A 20,651-nucleotide genomic window follows, 5' to 3' on the forward strand; every position below is an offset into this window, starting at 1 on the left:
GTTTCTTAAGAGTCTCTAACATTATCGTAAGACGCCCAAGATATTTTACTGACAGAGTGGGTTAGAAAAATAAGGTAATATATATAAAAGTTGTTAGTAATCCATATACTGCTTGCAAATTTAAGTTGCTGTTGTTAAATGCCTTTATTGTTACGCCCACCAAGACTCCCCCAGCCCCTTGGCGTGTCTCTATTTGGTCCTCGCACCTCAACGCAGCCTATCGCGCCCTACACGCGACCCCCTCCGAGTTCCCGCCTCTTTCCTCTCAGGCCCCTCCTTCCACCCAAATCTCCGGGCCCAGGCTAGACGCCGGGACGCATGCGCACTAGGGGAGGTAGGCGGAGTCTTGAGGAAGAGGGAGGAGGGGCAGGAGAAACCAGAGAGGGGAGGGGAGGGGAGTAGAGGGGGGCGGAGGCCGCGCGGGGTGGAGCCCGACGGGTACGCGCTGGCTGCGTCGGCGTGCTGACGCCATGACGCCCCGGCCGGTGTGTTTCGGTGTGTGTGTGTATGTGTGAGTGTGCGCGCTCCGAGTGTGTGTGTGTATTTGTGTATCGGCGGTCCCGCAGGTCCCGGATGTTGCGGACAGTATGAGGCGAGCGCAGGGGGACGGGGACCAGCAGCTGTCGCCGCCGCTCTCAGGTGAGTGGGGGGAGGAGAGTCGAGGGAGAGGGTTGTCCTGTCGGAGTGGGGGAGCGTCTCCCTTAGAGGTGACTGACCCCCCCCAGTCCTCCCCTCCTCCCCTCCGCGCCACACATATACTCTTCTCTGCCCCATTTCCCACATCCCGGGTTACGTGGCCTGCGAATGCCAGAGCCTAATCAACCGTTCCTTCTCCTAATCCGAAGCATTCAGGAGACACAAACGCGCCCCCTGCCTTCCGCACCCCCATAATTTTCCCAGCCCCATCCCCCTTGCCAAATAGTGAGCTGTCGCCTGCGGCGAGATGGGTGACTGCGCATGCGCGAGTGTGAACGCGCTAGGGGTGCTTGTTCGCTGCCCTCGGGGCGCATGCGCATCGCTATGTTGCAGGGACCTGCGGGATAAAGAGCCCCTTGACCACGCGCCCTCCTTCTTCCTAGGCAGTAAGCTAGACTTGCTGCCATGTAGTGAGCCTGGTTCTCCTTCCCCAAAGGGAGAATTTAAGTTTTTGAGTGCGTTATTGACAAAGCACTGTTCGCATCTGATGTTGTCCTAGAGACTCCTAGGCTACAGACGCCTCCCAGAGCTTACATGCCCCATGCTGACCCTTCTTTTGAAACTGTCACTGCAACTTCTTGTTCTAGCATTACTTTTTTTTTTCCTCGAGTACTCCCACCGTCATGCTGTATCTTTAATGCAAACCTCCCTGATATAGGAGTAGGTGCCCCAACCCATTCAGTTATTCTGGCAGGGGATTTTGGTAGCCTTTCTAAAGAGAACTGGGGTCATAAAAAAGAAAGTAAGGGGAGTTTCCTATTAGTAAAATTATTAATGATCCTCACAGGACTAGCTAAGGTAAAGATAAAGAGCAAAGAGTATAAGACTTAGAGTAGTAACTGTAAATCAAGACATCAGAGTTCTCTCATCTCCAGCCCTCCTACTTTGTGACCTATTTGCCTCTTTTTTTTTTTTTTTTGTAAAAAGAACTTCCTTAGCACTTCTGTTTTAGCTGTACATTATATGCTCAGCACATGAAAACAGAAGCAGTCTGAAACTATTGGTGGACAGTAACTTACCCAGTGGAAGTTTTAATTTTAAGTAACAAGAGTGATGTTTGTTTCACATTTGCAAAGAGCAATTTTAAAAGAGGAACTTAAGGTACAGTGGTATTTCACTAATCTACAACCTGGGTTTTCAGTTGGCAGATTATATGTGGTCCCTTAGTTTGCTCCTGTGTTGCCACTCTTTTGGATACTTGCTGCTGCTTCTGCCATCAGAAAAGGGTGCAGAAATGATAAACTCTTACAAGCAAAAGGTTTGCTGAATAGCATTGAAATGAATAGCTGAATTGTTGGGGGTAGAGGCACATTTTCTGTTTTTCAGTTATGTTTGCCAACCTTGTCTCCTATCTGGATAATTAGGGATGGGAAACATTATTAGTAAGCCTTATTTTCTCTTCCCTTTCCTTTGTATTCTTTCTTTGATATTCTTCTCTCAATTTTTTTTTTTTTTTGGTCTCATTCTTAACTCTAGGACCTTATGTTCTTAGGCCTTAAAGTATATATATTTTTCACTTCCCCATTTTACTCTGGTCTTTGCATGGTTCAGCTGTCTTTTGTGCTGTTTTATGTTGCCATGGTTACAGTTGGAGCCAAGAGATGACACAGAGGAAGCACAGGAATTTGGAGGGCATATATCTTCTTGTATCTTGGAAAAGAGCTGGAGACTCATCTTTTTTTTCTTTTTTCCCTGTGTGAAGACTGAGTATAAGTTATTGTGACAACCCGACACTTAGGGTGGGAGTGATTGATGTCCATTTGGTACTCTGGGACCTCTCCTTGTAGAGGTCTTCAGAGTAGTTGCTTTGGTGCTTGGAGATGTTTAATGTTGCCTGTATCCACACTCCCATCAGGTTCTGATAAAACCTTGAAGTAAAACTATGGAGGTAATAAATGTCCGTTTCTCTTCTCAGTAGGCTTCTGTCATCTCAGATGCTTTTGTTTTTATCTGGAAACTTCATCTGGTTGAATTTACTGGTTTTATTTAAAATTTTTATGGTATGAAGGCATGAGATGCTTTTGGGATTAAGATAAGTATTCATTAAATAATTCGAGTTGATGTAGAGCCATGTTTAAAAAATAACTCTGGGTAACGCATGTACATACATATGAAATAAAATTAAAAAGTTACACAGAAAGGGAAAAATTTTTCTAATACTGTCCTCCTTTCGTCCATCTAGTTACCTCCCTCAAAGGAAACTATTGTTACCTGTATCTTGTTTACCTTTCCAGAGATAGTGCTTCAACAAGCATATACACTATGCTTTGGTATTTTTGTTTTTATTTGTTGTTTATACAAATGGTAAGATACTATATCTGTTATTCTGCACTTTGCTTTTTTCACTTAATATATCTTGGCTATCATTCCATATAGTATGTAGAGTACCTCTCCCTTTTTGAAAGATGGCAGGTATTCCACTGTATAGATGTGCTATCTTTCAACCAGCTCCTATTATTGGATATTTAGGTTGTTTCCAGTGCTACAATTAATTCCTTCTTTGTACTTTTTATGCACATGGGTGTCTGTTGGATAAATTCCTAGTGGAAGGATATATGCATTTTTTTGATATATGCATTTTTAATGTTGTTAGATACTGCTAAATTGCTTTCCTTGGAGGTTGTACTAATTTACATTCTTGCCAGCAGTGTATGAGTCTTCCTATTTCTTCACCAACATTGTATTATCAGATTTTTAAAATCTTTGTGCATTCTTTTATCTAAGATTTTAAAGTTCATTTTGTAGCTTATAAAGCTTCATTACACCCAGGGGTTATGGATAAATACTGTCACTGATTTTCAGATGAAGGTGGTGGTGGAAGATATTGTAGTACTGAAGAATAATATCATGAGAATAAAGTCGTATGCCTAGATAACTCGGCAAATCCATTAGCAGTGCTAGGAAGACATGTAAAACCTATTTTCTAATTTTTTCAACTCTTGATACTAATTTCTCTGTATGAAATTCTGTAAGCCCATAAGTGATGTTTGATGATATCCTTTTGATAGCTGTGACTCAGAATTGTTTATACAAGTGAACTGCCATTCTGTTGAGGAATTGAAAAGCTAATCCAGTTAGTTAAGGTGCTTACTGAGTGCCTGCACAGAATATTGCTACTGGTACTTTAAAAAAAAGTCTGCTAGTTGCAAAATGGATACTTCACTATAAGCTGTGAGAAAGTTGAAAAGAATTAAAAGATGTCTGTGCTGGAAGGAGCTTACAGTTTTGTTGGAAAACCAAGTCTATTGAATATATGAAATAATAAGAGAACAAATAGTAAACAGAATAAGAACAGTAATATACTGTGTTCTATGCTGAGAGGACTTTGTAAAGAGATGAATAATGTTAGAGGAGAGTTCATCTTGGAGGCCTTCCTGGAGGAAGTGCCTTTTGAGCCCTCCCACCCCCTTTTCTTAGAACTGTTTAAGTGAAAAATTTTAAACATACAGAAAAATTGAAAGAATAGTGCAGTTATCACCTTTATACCAGTTATCCCCTAGATTCAACAGTTGTTTTGCTATATTTGCTTTATATGTGTGTTTGTATATAATATATGTTTATGTTGTAGACATCATGACACCTTAATACTTTAATACTTTAAATATTTTAGATGCATCTTCTTTGTTTTAATTTTTTTATTTCAGTTTAGTTAATTTGGGGGTGTTCTAGCCCAGGTGTACTTAAATTTCCTTTTAGTTGCATCTTCCATGAGGTAGATGCATCTTCTTAAAATAAAGACATTGTTTTACTTAATTATTCTTACAATGCATTATCATAGCTAAGGCAATTAACAATACTTTACTAACCCTAATATCCAGTTCGGATTTTCCTAGTTGTCTCTAGGATAACACTTGTTAGCTATTGGTTTTGTTTGTTTTTTTTTTTTTTTCCCCTCCGAACGTGTCTCTTTAGTCTCTTTTTAAATCTAGAACACTTTATTTAGGAGCCACATGATAATTGCCTTTTTGAAGAGACCAGGCCATTTGTCTTGTAGAATATGCCACTTCTGGAATTTCTAACTGTTTCCTCACAGTTTCATTTAATTTGTTCCATATCCCTGTATTTCCTACAAACTGGCAGTGAAGTCTAAAGGCTTGGTTAGATTCAGGTTAAACATTTTTGGTAATAATACTTCATAGGTTATGCTCTGTATTCCAGGTCGCATCACAATAAGAGAAACGTAATGTCATAATGTAATGATGATGAGTTTGTTTGATCATTTGTTCAAAATGATAAATATCAGATCTCTCCACTTTAAAGACGTTTTTCCCTTTTGTAATTTGCAAGTAATCTGTAGAGTGGCTTGTTAAACTTCTCCAGCAGCCTTTCACCTGATGACCATCCTTGTGTGGATGGTTATTTCTTTGGTTATTACAAAATGGTAATTTTCTAATTCTGCTTTTTTTTTTTTTTACATTGATTAGCCTTTAATCTTCTGTTAAGGTTTTCCTCATCAATCAGGAATAAATTATAATTTCTTCCCAAAAGTTAAGGTAAATTCTTAATTTTCCCTTCAGTAATTTTTCTGAATAAGGATATGTAATAAACACCTCTAATGATAGGAAATGAATTGTTTCTTTTTCTTGCTCTCTTTGTTTTAGTAGCATTATAAAATCATGGATTTTAATTTAGTCTGTTTTTGGGTTGGTTTTTTTTTGCTAACAGTTACGGACCTTTTTGTTGATGCTCAAAATGTCCTATATTTGACCTGTGGGAGCCCTTTAAGCTTGGTGTATGAGTGCTTCTGGTACAAGAAGTCCCTGGATCACTTTGTATTTTTCTTGTCCCAGATGTCCCCTCATGTCTGTACCTTTATATATATCACATTTTCTTCCCTTTTAATAAATTATGTTGTTCATCTCCCTGCAGAGCTTCTGGAACCAAATTCTAAAAACTAAAGATGCCTTTCTTTGAACACAGTGCACCTAGTGTTTGACATTTCTGTGCCATTGCTGGATTCTGGATCTTAGATCTCACAGATTCCTTACCTTGAATACTCTTTGTGAAATACAGGTAGTATTTCTGAAGAGAGCATTGCTTCCCACACCCCCACCATGTCCAACCCCACACATCCCCGACGTCCAACCCCACACCCTTAGTGTAAGGTTAATTATAGAAGAGACTGGGGGATTTCTTCTCTCATGAGCAACCTTGCTTTTTTTCTGAGATGAAAGGTACAGAAAATAAAACTTAGAGACTGATAATTTGTATATATTATCTTGGAGATGTGAGGTTTTGATTGTTATGTAAAAACGTCTTTGTGTATATACGCACAAGGATGTGTTTGTCTTTCCTCCCTTTTCCTCATTTACACAAATTTCTCCAACAGATTTGGAGTGTTACATAAGATTATGCTGTAATAACATGTTTTTTTCATTATCACTAGATTTTCATCACAAAAAAGAGACAAATTGTTCTTAATTAGGGAAAAATTTCAGACAGGCCATGAACTCTGATATCTAGCTGTCTTAACACAGGGTCTCGAACAGTGCTGAATCTTGTGGATTTCTGTCATGTACTGTAGACTCAAAAATGTCGGTACATCCACAGTGTTTTTTGAAAATCCGTCACACTAATGAAGGTTAATATAAATGAAAGATACAGTGCAACTGCATTCTAAAGCTGTTTTAGGGACTGGACTAATTCCTACCTTAGCAGAAAATGTTTTCTAGGACTCTTACCATTGAGTGGTATTTTGAGTAATTTACTGATTTCAGGTTACTCAAAGCCTGACGGTAACAGTATTCTGATATTCATCTGAAATTCACTTTACTTTTTACCATCTTGTCAATATTTACATCCAGATTTTTATAAAAGTTATTCTCAACCTGATTTCATAACAATGCTGACTCCATATTAAATTCTGGTTGTGTATTCAGGGAAGCACACCTGTTTCTTGTGTTTGTTTTTAGTCACAGTGAATCACTCTGAAAGGCTATGCTGACACATTTGCTACTAAGATCCAGTAGCTTCTTTTACTTTTGTTTTTGACAAGCCCCCATTATAGGAAAAAAGATTCTAAAGTTTAGCTTTTTTAGGAAACACTGGGGCCTTCATTCTTACAACTATGGTCATGTTTTAATAGAACTGGCAGGAGTCATCTAGTTGCTCTGTGTGGCAGAGTTGGTCATGCTGCTTTGGGAGAGCTGGATGCAGACCTCAGAGTAAGAAACATTCAGACAGTAACTCTTACTTGACCGTGAAGACCTTTATTCCTCTCTTTATTCCAAAAGCATTTAATTGAATTTCTCAATGTTTTTCAAAATCAAAAAGATTCAAATCGGAGGTAAAAAAGAACATGAAAAATTTAACACAGATGGTGTCACAATCTTGGAAGGGGGTCATGCTCCAGGCATGGCAGAACCCAAGAAGGTGGAATACCCACTCTGGGCCCAGCTTAAACCTGCTGGCGTCCGCAACCTATTGACCATAGCCAGGGCTACACCTGTCAAACACCCCAGAAGTGGGAGCCTGAGCAGGTAAAAGGCAGACATGACCCTGATTTGGCCTCGGCCTGTCTGCTGGCCTTCAGTGCCACCCCACCTTTGGGCAAGGCAGGCTTAGCTAAGGGAGGCTAGGGGTCATAAGGCTGTGCAGCATGAGGCTGAGACCCCGGGCCACTTTGACAAGTGAGTTGCATGGCTTGGCCTGCAGGAACTAGAAGAACTTCTGGCACACCTGGGCCATGGTGGAGCCCGTGTGGTCTGAGTGATGGGGTCACTGTAAGACCTTTATTCTTTTTTTTTTTAAATTGAGTTATAGTCAGTTTACAATGTTGTGTCAATTTCTGGTGTACAGCACAATTCCTCAGTCACACATATATTCACTTTTTCACCATGAGCTACTATAAGATACTGAATCTTTTTCCTTGTGCCATACAGTATAAACTTGTTCATCTGTTTTATATATACCAGTCAGTATCTGCAGATCTCGAACTCCCAGTTTATCCCTTCCCACCCTCCTCCCCCCTGGCAGTCACAAGTCTGTATTCTATGTCTGTGAGTCTGTTTCTGTTTTATATGTAAGTTCACTTGTCTTTTTTTTTAGATTCCACATATGAGTGATATCATATGGTATTTTTCTTTCTCTTTCTGGCTTACTTCACTTAGAATGACATTCTCCAGGGACATCCATGTTGCTGGAAATGGCATTATTTTTATCATTTTTGTGGCTGAGTAGTATTCCATTGTATAAATATACCACAACTTCTTTATCCAGTCATCTGTCGATGGACATTTAGGTAAGACCTTTATTCTTGACTGTTGCTTTCTAAGAAGGTGTTGGCATAAATCTTCCTGCTGTGGCACCAGCAATGTCAAAGAAGGTCTTGCAATAGTTCTCTGAAAGCCTCTAATTCCTCCTATCAATCTACTTATTTGTAGGGGGAATAAAAGATATATATATGTAATCATTCATCTCCTTAATTTGATTTACATAATCTTTTTCTTGACATTTAGAAATAGGTAATTCTGTTTCTATGATTTTGACTACTTTAGATACCTCATTGAATGGAATCATGTAGTATTTATCCTTTTGTATCTGGCTTATTTCACTTAACATAATGTCCATGAGGTTCATCCAGATTGTAGCATGTCAGAATTTCTTTCCTTTCCAAGGCTGAATAATGCTCCATTGTATGTATATACAACATTTTGTTTATCAATTCATCCACTGATGGACACTTGGGTTACTTCCACATTTTGGCTATTGTGAATAATGCTGCTATGACCATGGGTAGACCATGGGTAGACAAATATCTATTTGAGACCCTGCTTTCAGTTTTTTGGGGTATATACCCAGAAGTGGAATTGCTGAATTATATGGTAATTCTATTTTTTTGAGGAACCTCCATACTGTTTAACATAGTAGCTGCACCAACAGTGAACAAAGGTTCCAGTTTTTCTACATCCTTACCAACATATGTTATTTACTGTTTTTTTTTTCAATAGTAGCCATCCTAATGGGTGTGTTTAAATTTGTTTTTTAACTTTGTCTTTTATTGAAACTAAGTTTTAAACTTTGACAGAGTAAGATTTATTATGTTTTTCCTTTATGGTGTATATTTTTTTTTGAGGTAGTAGTTACATCCTGAATTTTCTTCTACAAGTTTTACAGTTATGCTTTCCACGTTTAGGTCTCTAATCCACCTAGAATTTATTTGACGTTTGGTGTTAAGTAGGGATCTAATTTTTTTCATAAGTATAACCTCAAAGTAGGGATTGAATTTTCTTTCCATAAGGTTAGCTGGGTATCCCACCATCATTTATTGAAAAGTTAAGTCTGCCCCTTCCTACTTTATATTACCACTTACATGTTTGTAAATATATGAGGGTTTGTATCTGTATTCTCTATATTCTGTACCATCACTCTGTTTGCACATCTTGTGCTGGTACTGCACTGCCGTAATTATCATAGCTTTATAATAATTGTTCATACCTGGTAGGGCAGGTCTCACTACCTTGTTCTTTTTCAGTTCATCATCCTCCCTGAAAAACCCTGTCAGATTGGTATATTTTAATGAAGCCATTTGCTATCTAAATTATATTTACGTGATATATAATGGCCTTCTCCAAAAGTGAGTTAGAAAAAATCCAGCCTCCCTTATCTTAGCAGCTGGTCATTAGGTTTGTCTCTTGTTCTGAATAAGCCCACAGTTTCCATTCAGTTCTTAGTTTTGTTGGAGCGATACTTATTTTTATATAGGGATATGGTATTCAAATGGAAGAGAACCTTGTTGTATTTTGGTGTCTCAGATAAGGACATCAAATAAAATACTTTTGGTAATGGCATTGAGGTTTTATGGTGTCAAGGATTTCTGATCATAAGGAAAAGAAGCCTATTTAGAATAGCTCATATAAAAGATTTATATGTCATAGAATCTAAGGAAAAGCTGGACAACCAGGCTTCAGAAAGGGCTGGCACCAAAATAGTTCCAAGGGCTCCAGCAGTTAGAGTTAATAATGCACTCTAGTGTTCCACCTTCAGCGGACCTCAGTATCCATGAAGGTTAATTCAGATTCCTGAGCAATATCTGATTTGGTCAGTCTAAGGCTTGGTTTCCCCCGGACAAGATGTCTGCCCCAGTTTCAACTCTGGTTGAGGTTAGCAGAGGGAGGGTTTGGTACAAACCGCAATTGTGGGGGTGGCTGGAGCCAGAGGCAGATTCTCTTAAGCAGTGGTTCTCAAACTTTTTGGTCTCAGGACTGTTTACACTCTTAAAAAAATTACTGATCTTTTTTTTGTGTGGTGTATGTCTATCGATAGTTACCAAATTAGAAATTAAAACAGAAAACATTTTAAAAAATATTAGTTACTCTAAAAAAGATCTCATGTTAACATAAATAATATATTTATATGAAAAATAACTTTTCAGAAAATTAGTGAGAGGAGTGGCATTTTTTACGTTTTTGCAAATCTCTTAGGCATCCAGCTTAATAGAAGACAGCTAGATTCTCATATCTGCTTCCAAATTCAATCTGATGTGATAGATTTTTTTTTTTAACTTTTTATTTTGAAATAATTACAGATTCACAGGCAGTTGTAAAGACAGGTCAGAGAGATCTCGTGTACCCTTCACCCAGTTTCCCCCAGTGGTAAAATCTTACATAATTATAGAACAATATCAAAATGCAGAATTTAACATGGATGAAATGTGTACATACTCCTGTGTCCTTTTGGTGTGATAGATTGTTTTGATTGAAATGTATGAAGAAAATATGGCCTCTGTGGTCATGTAATTAGAAAAAGGAGTATTTTCAGACAATTGTGCATATTATTCTCTCATACTACACCAAAATTTGACAATTAGTAGTTTATAAGTTAGGTTGCAGTGTGGAATCTGAAATCATATTGATGTCACTGTTACATTAAAATCCTTCTGTCTTTCTTGTCCTTTAAATAGACCTTTTACCAATACATGATTTTATGTTATACATTGGTTGTTTGGGCAATGTTGGTTCATTCTTCCAAATGACACATTTCATAATGCACTATCAAAATAACCACATTAAGTTATTATCACCATCCTTATCAGAAAAATCTGTAAGTATTGGGAATCAAACAGCTACAAGATTTCCAAAATTTTAGTTTTTTATTAAAACCTCGGATTTTATCATTGGCAACAAACACTGTCACTTACTTTTCTTGAAGTGAGAGAAATCACTTCATTTTCAAGAAAATGTCTGCTGAATATTCATGTCTGAATAACCACAGTTTGCCCTTTGTTCCAAGTAAAAGTAGGATTCCATGAAAAAAGCAGTTAGTTTAGCTCGCAACTCAAATAGTCACAAGTGCTTTTCCTGCAGACAGCCATTGTAGTTGAGTGTCCTGTAGAAGTGCTTTTTACATACTTCCCATTTCATCACACAGAATACTTAAAAGACCTGTATGAGGGTTCAGATTTAATGAAATTAATAATTTTTATTGCTTCATCAAAAACATTAAGTGAAGTTGACTTAAAAAAAAATCGCCAGTACATAGTGGTGAAAGACGTGTAGCTCTAGCACAGTTTGATGCTTTTACCTTGATTTATGCTAAGGCAGCAACAGTTATACCTATTACTGATTTTGTACCACCAGTGCAAATGTCAACACAGCAAAAGAGGCAAACAATATCTTACTGTTATGAAAATAGTTTCAACTTAGACTCATTCAAAGGGACCTCCAGGGATCTGTGAACTACATTTTGGGAACCACAACCTTATAAGAGGATGTAGGTAGGGAAACAAAGGTCTGTTACTTGAGGTACGACAAGTGTTTCATGATGGAACTTTACTGGATTGCTGGTACCATTACTTAATATCACTTAACATGATGTAGATATGAATGGGATACTTAAAAGATCATAGAAAGTTTCAGATTTCTTGTTGAACAGAAGTATTTTCTTAGTATTGTTTTCAAACAACAGGATTTAAGGTATTCAGATTTTCAACGAGGTAGTCTTTCAAATATGTCATAATCTTAGGGGAACCCATTTTAAGATAGCTTATGGAATTTATGTCATCATAGTAGCACATGCAGCTTAACTTTTTTCTCCAAGCAGTTGAATTCATTAAAAAATCTGAGCTCCAAAAATTGTATTTGGGAAGGTCTTACCTTTTCAGAAAAGGCATAGAAGGGAAAGTTAAGGCTGGAAATCTGCTATTTCGGCTTTCATCTTTTGGTCATTAAAGAGTCTTGTTGAAGAGAATAGTGCCCCCAGCCCCCAATTTAAATATGTTTTATGACAGAGAAGGAAGTAGTGGTGTTAACCAACTTCATTTCAAGAAGTATCTATTGAGTGACTATAAACAAAAGGTTTTGTAAAAGTTGAGGAGGGGTATGTTCTGAAATGAGTGCGGAATTACACCAGTATTATATATTTTGGTGTTTAAAAGGGGAAGAGATCATTCAACTGGGAAAGTTAGAGTTGAGGGACTTTCTGTGAAGGTTACATTTGAGCTGGGTTTTGAAGAGTAGGTATTTTATAAAGACTGGAATTTTGATAGGCAGAAGTAGGAAGGAAAATCAGACAGAAAGAATGTCATGAGCAAAAATGTGGAGGTGGGGAAGTGCAGAGTTAGTATAGGGTGTGTACTGGAAATAATGAATAGTGTAGTGTAGTGTAGCTGATGCAGAAGACAAATGGGATAATGGGAGATAAGGCAGGAAAGTAAATTGGCCCAGAACAGGTCTTATACGAAGGCCAGGCAGGGTTTAATGTGTTAGGTGATGCAGAGACTTTGAAAGATTTGGACTGAAAAAATAACATCAGAGTGTGCTTTCAGAAAATTTATTTGACCTCATTCACTTATTAATTCATTCATCAACTGTTTTTTAAATAGTTGCTCTGTGCCACTTACGCATGAGGAATGCTGTATATAATGATGAGCCAAACAGAAAATCCCTATTCTCATGGAATTTACATTCTAGGAGAGGAGCTTCAATGAATAAGTGAAATATAGTTACAAGTTACTGTAAATATTATGAAGGAAAGGAATAAGTTACTATTGGGGGATAATGGGGAGCTTAAATTTAATTGGGGGAGTCTGGGAAGGCCTTGCTGAGAGTTAAATACTAATTAGGTGCCTACTTTGTGCCAGATGATATTCTAGGCGCTAGGGATATAGTTAACAAACAAAACCAGCAAAAATCCCTGCTTTCTTGAAGTGCATATTCAGGCAGTAAACAGGATAAATAAAATATATGGTATGGTAGAAAGTGATAAGTCCCAAGGAGAAAAACAAAGCTGGAGAAAGAGATACTGAGTGTTGGGGTGGAGGTGGGTGTTGCAATTTTAGATAGAATGGCCAGGGAATGTCTCACTAAATCACTACAAGGGTAGTATTTGAGTAAATATCTGTAGAAGTAGAAGGTGAAGGCATAAACCAGAACTCCAGACAGAGAGAGTAACAAGGGCAAAAGCTAGGAGGAATGTATGTGCCTGGCATGTTCAAGGAACCAGCAAGGAGGCCAAGGTGATTGGAGTTAGGTGAGCAAGGGAGAAAGTAGTAGAAATAAGCTCAGAGAGGTTCATAGGAGTCCAGGACCTTAGCCGCATGTTAGAATCACCTGGGGAGCTGGTAAAACAACGGACGCCTGGGCTGCATTTGTACCACTTAAATAAGAATCTTTGCAGGTGGGCCTCCGTGGCACAGGTGATGGAGAGAGGTAGATTATTTGAGAAGTATGTTAAAGAATCTAATTATAGATTGAATATGGGGGTTTAGGGAGAAGAAAGTGTCAGGGATGACTCCTAGATTTCTGGCTCAAGCAATTGGATGGGTAGAGGTGCCACCTACTGAGATGGGAATGGGAGATAGAAATGGGAGGAGTAAGTGTGGGATTGGGAGGGAAGATCAAATCAGAAGTTCAATTTTAGACATGTTAAATTTGAGGTATGCGTGAGGCTAAGTATAAATATGTTAAGGAGGCAGGTATATGAGTGGAGCTTGAAGTAAAGTTAGAACTTGAGATAATAAATTTGTATATTATCTGCTTATTGATGGTCTTAGAAGTATCTAAATGACATCATATAGGATACATTTGTTGGAGAAAGAACTGAAAGTCTGGGAACTGGTTAGTCTGTTCCAGTAATCTGAACAAGAATTGGTGCTAGTGTGAACTGGGATAGTGGCACTGGGACTAGGGAAAAAAGATAGGTTGAGATTTGAGGACCTGTGCAGATGAACAGTAGATAAGGAATGAAAGATAGCTTTGAGATGTGAAGCCTAGGTGAATGATCAGTCTGTTAGCAGAAATAAATTGGTCAGGAGGAGCTGGTTTGGGGAAAAGATAGTGTTTGGCTTTGTATGTATTGACATTTAGGAGAGGCTGCCTTGCAGGCAGGCAGTTAAATCTATTGCATTGGGTTTTGGAAGAGCAGGTGAGGTTTGAAACGTAGATCTAGGTTTTATTCATATAAAATTGATTCACCATGGGAGTGGAAAAATTTATGAAAATAACAACATTCAAAGTTGTTTGTTTGTTTTTTTTGGCAGGTGGGTGGGGAGATAATTAGGTTGATTTGTTTGTTTTTTAATTGGCAGAACTGGGAATTGAACCCAGCAAAGCATGCACTCTACCACTGAGCTATACCCTCCCCCAGCATCCAAAGTCTTTATCATGACCTGTTAGGCTCTCTGTGATGTGGTACCTGCCTATTTCTTGTACAGTGTTTTCCTTTGTGCACTATATTCGAGCTGCACTGGCTTTTCTTACGTACCTAGCTAGATCCTCCTTCAGGGCTTTTGCACTTTTTTTTCGTGTTTTCTCATCTTGAGTCTTCCCTTCCTCTTGGTAGAGGGAATAGAAGTTCAGAGAGAAAAACTCAGAAATTCACATCTGGGAAGTAAAGAGAATTCCAAGAGACCCTTACTAAGGTATGAGACCGTGGATCAGCATCTGAAGTAGAACGGCCATGGGAGCCATTGAAGTTGAAATCCTGTTAACAAAAAGATACAGTAGCATCTTGATCTTCATTTACTCAAATCTGTTGACCAGAGATAATAAATCAGTGGATTTCCCCTCTGCCTTGTTGGTTTGATGATGGGATGGTGGTGGTGGTCATGGTCGTTAATCTTTAGAATATAACTTGACTTGATGATGACTTGACTCATTTTTGCCATTCTGTCACCGCTTATGGAAATGTCCTACGAATAAGTGAAAATTTCCTTCAGTGAAAGTTATTGGTAAATTATTTCAGAAACTTCTGGCGTGAAGAAACAACATGACAACAACAGGGAAGTTGTACTTCTCTTCATGAGCTAGTGTGTCACTTCTTAAGTGATAAAGAGTGTATTATTTCAAATCTACACTAATTTTTCAGAAAAAATATTTGGTTTTTCTGATTATTAAATCATGGAGAAATGGAAAAATAGAAAAAACTTAAAGTTTTTCATGTCATTAAAAATAATCTTTTAAAGTAACTACATAGAACTATTGTATGGGTGTGTATTTTATTTGGCGAATTCTCTACTAATGAACTGCCTTTTTCTGTTTTTTCTTATACATTATGCTGTGATAAATATCTTTATACATAAATCTTTATACACTGATCAGATTGATTCCTTAGGATATAGAATTGCTGTCTTAAAGGGTATGCAATGTTCCATTTCTCCTAATTATTCTTTTAGTATCTTTATAGTTGAAAAGATATTTAAACAACATTAAAGGATATTTTAATAAAGAAAAAATCAATTTTATTCTTCTATCAGCCATTTTCCTCTTCTCATCTAAGTATTTTTGTTTTTGTTTTTAAAGTACCTATTCCTAGGTCTCACTGGACCTACCAAAAGAGAGTTTGAGGGGTAGGGAAAAACATATGCAGAGAACAATTACAATTCTGGGCATCCTATATTAATTACTAGGTAAGGAATTCTGAGTAACATTTATTAACTGCCAAGAAAGTGACAATAAGTATGATGGGAATTCAGAGTAGACTAGGGTGATTAGGAAACGCTTCAAGGCAAGGTGGAACTTGACCTGGATCCAGAAGAGTAGTATTCAAATAGGAGGTAGGAGAACGTCTATGGCCTTCAGAATGGTATGAACACATTTGAAGAAGGCACATGATCTGTGTGTATGAGCTGACAAATAGGTTAGAGTATGCGGCAAGACTAATTGGAAAGGAGAGTTCTTGTTGTGGTATAGTGGAGAGGCTTGTTATGGGAGTTAAGTTATGTTCCAGAGGACTGATTTTATTTTTGGTACATCTTAAGTTGTGCAGTAGGGAACTATAAGGTAAAGCAAATTTGTGGCCCAGTTTAAGCAAACAATACATTAAAGTCTCTTTTTTGTTGGAAATACAGGTTATTTATTGATATAAGTTAATTATTTAATAATGAACTTCCTGTAGATCTTAAAAGTTCTCATAAGAAAAAAAATTTTTTTAGTAACTGTGCATGATGATGGTTGTTAACTAAACTTATTGTGGTAATTATTTCACAATATATATGTATATCAACTCCTTGTGTTGTATGTCAGTTATATCTCAATGAAAATATTAAAAAATGAATTTCCTAACCCTTAGATATTCATTTTATTATATAAGTTAACTTATAAAAGCTGACATGTTGCAGCTTTTTTGGATCTCAGTTTCTTCTGTAAAATCAAAGGGTTTAGACAGGGTGGTTGCTGAAGTCCTTCCTGGCACTTGAGATTGTTACATAACCTTTCAAGATACCTTGATTTTATGAAATAAATTGGCCTGTGGTTAGTCTGATACCCACCTCTAGCTTCTTAGGCACCCCCGTATCTGTGGGAGCAAAAATCTCCAATTGGATGATTCATTGCTTCCCAGGTCTAGATTGATTCACTTTTGGAAACTCATTTGTACTCACCTTTTATTTCTAAATGACATTTAGAAATTTTCATTTGAAAGAATTTTGTGGCTAAGATTGAGCCTCACGAGGATACTGTGAGGTTGAGAGGAACTAGTACATAATAATAGTCAGTTTTAAATTATCCTCATATAAATTATCTGTAGGAATTCATCTCATGCTGGCTTCCTTCTTTTATTTTGAATTCACTCCCATGATGTCTTTTAATATATAGCCAGACTGTGTAAATATATGTTATTATTAGTTCAGCCCAGATATAATTTTGGATATAAATCTATAGGAAAAATTACATAATACATTCCAAAGTAAAATGTTTTCACCTCCTTTAGTATGGATAATTGAGAAATGACTAGTATTTTTTTAAACTCAGATTTTCTCTTTAAAGTACGCAATCATGTTCAAAGCTAATCTGTGGTATACTTGAAGTATCTCCCTCCTAGTATCACATTCTTTTCACCTAAAGTATACTACCTTTGACCAGTGTTACCTTTAGAGGGAACCAAGGTTGTAAGGTGACTGACTAGCTCTTATGACAGGCCTTCTCAGGATGCTGTTAACTTGTTGGGGTCTTCACTGTTTAGAGTCCATTCCTCAGTTTCGCCACTAAAGTTGTTTCTTTAGTGCACCAGAGTTGATTGGTCTCAGAGAAAAGTGGTTAGCCAAACTCATACTGGGCTGACAGATGAAAATCAGAATGCCATTTTACTAAGATACATTGAGGGACAATCTTTTCCATGACCTAGAAAACATGTACCTACTCAGTCCATTCCCCTCCTAGTGTCAGTATTATTAAAGAAATAATAGTAATGGCTAATGTTTACTGAGCACTTGCTATGTGTCAGGCTCTGCTCTAAGCATTATACATTTATTTAACTCATTTAATCTTCACAATAACCTATGAGAAAGGCATCCTTATCTGTATTTTACAGGTGAGGAGTCTGCGGCACAGAGTTTTTTTTAATAACTTGGCTGAGACAACTAGTAATTATTGTGTTGTACTAAGTAAAAGATCACTTGGTAAGCATGAATCTTAACAAAGGAAAGTAAAAGTATTTGAGGCCATTTTATCTGGATCATGATCTGTTCATTCATTCGTTTTTCAAACATTTGTTAAGCACCTACTATTTGCTAGGCATTTCCTAGACACTAGGCTTACCAAGGTGAATATAACACAGTTAAGTGCCCTCCTGGGACTCTCAGTCTAGTGGGAAAGACAAATAATTATAACAGCAAGAGATCTACACATTGAGAATGAAGAGGAAGGAAGTATTTAATTCTACTTGACGAGATTAGAGTAGATGAAGGAAACATGCAAAGATGCCATGGCATAAAAACAGCTTACTCTGCAGCAATGAAACAAGAAAGTATTGCAATTAAGATAATATTGCAGTATACTAATGTCCTGAGCGAATTAAGCTGGTGGTTGTCCTGAGTGAATTAAGCTGGTCCCGGGGATGAAGAGAGACAAGTTTGGGTTGTATTTCTGAGGTAAAATTGATATGATGGTTGACTAAATTGGGAGTGGATGGGAAGTGGAGGTGGGGTAACTGAGGGAGAATGAGAAGTTAAGGCTAACTCCTAAGTTTCTAGTTTGAATATTTGGATGAATGGTAGGATCACTGGAAGACAATTAGGTTTTTGGAGAAAGATCGACTTCCATTTTGGACTTGCTCCATTTTAGATGCCAACGTCCATAGCAGGAAGTTGGTTTGCAGTTCAGAGGAGATAGGCAGCCAGCCATGTATATGGTAACTGAAGCCATGTAAATTAATGAAATGGGAGTGACTGTAGTGATTTGGATTGGCTAGTAGGCAGGAGCAAAAAGAGAGGGGCCAGTATTCCTCTGTTTTCAGTAAATCCTTGTTTAAATTTTGGGGTTTTTGTTCTTTTGTTTTTTTGTTTTGCCTGCTTTTGACTTGTTAGAAATCTTGTCTTTTGAAATTAAGTGCTTTAGTAACTTACTTGTGGTAATTAGGCTTTCATTTATTTATCTTTACTGGAGGCACTGGGGATTGAACCCAGGACCTTGTGCATGCTAGGTACACTACCACTGAGCTATACCCTTCCTCCAATCCAGTCTGTTTTCTACCAGTAAATTATGATGATTTTTCACTATAGGTATCTATGGTATTAAAATTTTTTCTTAAATTTCTTTTTAATGTTTTCATCTCTTTCAAGTAAGGTAGGAATTGAAGTAAAGGTTGTAATTTTATTCTAGAATAAAGAATGAGGATAACAGTATTTTTATTGCCAACTATAATATAAAGATATTTTGAATTAGCTCATTAACTTTGTTGAAGTCTAAGTTTATAGACATGAGATATTTATAGGAGTGATTGGGTTAATTATAAATTATGTGGAAGTCTTAAAGACATTGGACATCAGTTTTGGGTACTTTGTTATTCAGCAATAGAAAACCAAGAAATTTCCTCCACTGGACTGTGCCTGACTTCTGTGCCTTGTATAGAGTGCATGCTCATTAAAAGCACATACAATGGGAAAAAACCCAAACTACTCCTTACCTTTGGAAGTATTCACATTGCATGATCTGATTGGATAAACTTTTCTGTCAAGAATGGGCAGTAACCGATAAATACTCACTTTGGTTATCAGAATGTCTGCAGCCAGTTATAACCCATTGTTTTCTTTTATGTCATAGTAGTTTGCCATTTCGCATAGCAACCCAACTAAATAATGCTTTAGTTCTTGAAAGTATGTGCAAGCTCGGTGTTAAATTGAGTGTCTTTGGATTTGATATTTGGATTAATTTCAAGTAGTCATTTACTTTTCTCTGCTTGATCCATTGCCGCTTAACTACCAATCTCAAGTCCAAAAAACAGATTCTAGTGTGTCTTGGAAACAGAAGACTGTATTGAAGGGCATGATTGTTTCATCTCAGTCTGAGACCCATCTCTTTGATTTTGTGATTGTAACCTTTGTTATTTCTGAGATAATAATTTTTATTTGAAAACTGTTAACCTAAAAATTTTATCTGCTCATCTGCGGATTGTAGTCTGGTAGACAGGACATTGAACTCCATTAGATAGAATGTGCCAGCACCTAGTTTTTCTTCAGCTGCAAGCAGTCTTAAAGGGCTTGCAGGTAAGGGTTTTTTAATTAGTGGTAGAATTGGGGGACTTCCCACATGATTTTTTGGTATCATGGGCAGGACCCTTGTCAAGTAACCATTATATTTAACTTTGTGTCCCATTTAGTTCAGCTCCCCCTCCCTTTCCCAGTTGATGCCTTGTTGGATACCTGGACTATCTGCTCTGAGCCCAATGTCTGGAGTTGGGCCCTACTGATAATTTTAGTTTGGTCAGAGAAGTTCTTATTTTGAGAGATGCTTCTGGCCCTTAGAATAGGACTTGCTGTGTTTGGTTAGTTTTACGTGTAGGTGTATGTAAGGTTGGCCTTGATTTGAGTGCTTCCTGTTGCTTAAAATTGTAAGGCTTTTTATTTTTTAGTGATTCCCCTGATAATAGAAGAAACTGGGGGCAATTTTCTTAAGCGATTTATTGTTCCATGTGGAGAGGAAAGAATGTGTTGGGAATAATCTCATAGGGGATGTACCTAAATTATATTTTCCTACTTTTCTTGTAAAATTAGAGGGAGCTTCTGCTGAAAACAAACATACTGATGTAGATGTACCTCATTCCCCTGGTTCTAATGTTTAAAAAAACATTTTTTTCCACATTTCAGTGTAAGACCAAAGTAATCTCCACCCCTCCCTCATCCCTGCCACAATGTGATGGCATACTAACACTGAAGATGTAATAAATATTTATAATAGCAAATTATAGAAAAATAAAATGAGAGCTTTGGTATAGGTTTATTTTGTTTTTAGAAACCCATATGTTCCCCTCTCCATGCACATCCCACCCATGTACACACATATGCATGCTCTTGAAGTTGCCTGATGTTTACATGGTCCTCTACAAATACTTCCTACTAAACTAAGATGACCGTTTTCAAAGTGGATGACACATATTAATTTAATTAAGTTACTTATTGAGTATCTACTCCATGCTAGACATTATGCCAATTATTTTTTTTAATAAAAACACTTTAAAAATACACCAAGAGTTGCTTCCTATGGGCTCTGTAAACACCTTTTTTAATCAACTCTGAGATCATG

General features: G+C 37.4%; 1 protein-coding gene across 3 annotated transcripts in view; it reads left to right on the forward strand.

The window, feature by feature from the left end:
- The first annotated feature begins 445 nt into the window (after positions 1-445).
- SPOP (speckle type BTB/POZ protein) overlaps positions 446-20,651 on the forward strand; it is a 62,361-nt gene continuing 42,155 nt past the window's right edge. For 2 of the 3 annotated variants that reach the window (XM_010949259.3, XM_010949267.3), the window contains exon 1: positions 449-639. The gene's annotated coding sequence lies outside the window, so the exon portion shown is untranslated. Of the gene's footprint in view, positions 640-20,651 lie in introns of all 3 variants that reach the window. The other variant, XM_074343026.1, reaches the window with a different exon arrangement.

This window comes from Camelus bactrianus, chromosome 16 (genome assembly GCF_048773025.1).
Source record: "Camelus bactrianus isolate YW-2024 breed Bactrian camel chromosome 16, ASM4877302v1, whole genome shotgun sequence".
In the NCBI taxonomy this organism is placed as follows: Eukaryota; Metazoa; Chordata; class Mammalia; order Artiodactyla; family Camelidae; genus Camelus; species Camelus bactrianus.